The 2079-nt window shown below is 52.3% G+C and overlaps 1 pseudogene; it reads right to left on the bottom strand.

The window, feature by feature from the left end:
* Positions 1-886: 886 nt before the first annotated feature.
* The window catches only part of LOC102378260, a 5004-nt pseudogene continuing 3811 nt past the window's right edge, over positions 887-2079 (bottom strand).

Here is a 2079-nt window from a genome sequence, read left to right as displayed (position 1 = left end):
GGGTTATCCTCATGGAGTAGCCCCCACAGGCCAACCATGGAGCCAAATGGCTTTGGCACTAGCACGGGAGCATCAATATTCACAATGGCAGATTACGCGCTGCATTTCATGCAGAGCACGTCCTCATGCTTTCCCCACCCTGCCACAGGCTGCACCTCCTTCACCCCTGCTACCACATTTCACCCAGAAAAAGGACTTGACTGCCCCGCACCAGAGGTTCCTCCCAAGGCCCCCAGGGCAGGGTCCTTTGCTGCACAGCAGGACATGGGAGCAATGCCTCAAATAAGACCAATTCCTGCTTCCCAGGCTTAACACTCCTGCATTATACTAAATCCTCAGGAAAGGGGAGGGACTGGGAAATCAAAGATTTGATCTGGAAAAGGGTCCTGGGCCCTGCTCTGTTCCCACCTCACAGCCCTGGAGAGCACACAGAGACCAATGACAGGGATTGTCATGTCCAGTTCTGGGGCTTTATAAGCAGAGGCAGAATTATAGAAAATGCAATGAAGGGAAGGAGGGCAGGGGGAGTTGCAGGGTGTGGTGGGGGCCCACAAGTTGCAGGCACCCATCGGTGGACAGGGGTCATGTGGTGGTGAGGAAAGGTGAAGTCTGGGTGGAGGATTGGGAATGCTTTCCCAGCCATAAATGTCCTCCTTGCTGCACCTCAAGGGCCTCACATAGAGGAACCCTGGGACCAGGAGGGAGGACAAAGCTGGGAGACAGCCAAGGACAGTCCCTGGGGGTCATTCGGAGCCAGCTGTCTTGGGGATGGCACCTTATTATGAAGGCACTTCTTTTCTCCCTGCGAGCACCAGCTTCTTTAAGAGAAGGATGGGAAAGCACAGGCTTCAAGGCCGATACAAAGCTCATCTCCTCACAGGTTCCCCTAGCATCTGTGCTGCCATCTGTTTGAGGTGTTTCCTCTTAGCCCCTCTGTGAGAGTTTAGCCATGCCCACAAAATAAAATCACAGGCTCTCATTTATTACGTACTGGTTCATTTCCTTTATTTCTTTCCTGCCACGACTTTGATGGCATAAGGCACGGAAATAAACATAGTCCTGAGAGACGAAGGGTGTATTGAGTCTGCGGGTCAACAAGGTAACTCTACTTCACAGCTGTCTTTCTTAGACAGCCAACATCTGGTATATACTTAGTTCCCCCTCTCTTTGGGAACTTACACTTTCTTAGCTGCTTGCCCCGTTCTTCTCCGCACGGGTCCCAAGCAAATGCAATCCTGTGCCACCTTGTATTTCCTAACAATATCTAAACATGGGGTTCACATCCTGTTCACTCATTAACTTTAGGTTCTTTCCTTTTCTACGTCCTCAGGAGGAGACCTTAAGTCCCCAGGTATCGAACTCACCAACCCGGAGATCTCTGTCGCCTACTCCCTTTGGCTTCCCTGTAAGTCTCTCTCCAGTACTCTTCTTCTGGTCTCTTCTTTCTGCCACCTGTCGTCTCTCTCTCAGTCTCTGTTTCATCTGAGTTTCTTTCTTCTTCTTTCAGGAACTGGTTAAAAGCCCAGTTCCCCTTAAAATCCTTCCAGTGGTCTCCTCCTGCATCTCTCACAGCCCGCACTCGCTCTCCTCTCTCCACCCCCACAACCCTTCATTTTTGTTTTCATCCAGGTCCCACTCTCCCCTATCCAGGTATCTCTGCCCCATTCTCTGCTCATCTCCTCCTTCCCACCCCCACCCCAGGCACATTGCCAAGGTACGTTCCCTATTTCCTGTCACTCCCTACTCACCAAACCTTAGGGGCCAGTCTCCAGGCCCTTTGGGTTCTGCACTTCCCTGCAATGGGTGCACACTTCCAGCAGTCCACCAGCATGAGGCTTCTTGCCTGAACGCAGACACTGTGGGGTTATAGATGTTCCTGGGTGTGCATGCACTGGTGCTGGGCCAGGGTGGAGGAGGGCCTGAAGCTCTTCTCACACAGAGGGCACCGATGGCTTCTCCCCTGTGTGGATACGCTGGTGCTTGGCCAGGTGGACAGCTTGGTTGAATCTCTTCCCACATTCAGAGCACTGATGTGGTTTTTCCTGTGTGTGCAAGCACTTGTGCCTGGCCAGGTTGGAA

This window comes from Alligator sinensis, unplaced genomic scaffold (assembly GCF_000455745.1).
Source record: "Alligator sinensis unplaced genomic scaffold, ASM45574v1 scaffold868_1, whole genome shotgun sequence".
NCBI classification, from domain to species: Eukaryota; Metazoa; Chordata; order Crocodylia; family Alligatoridae; genus Alligator; species Alligator sinensis.
The sequence above is the reverse complement of the archived record's forward strand: the minus strand, read 5'-3'. Positions and strand labels throughout refer to the sequence as shown.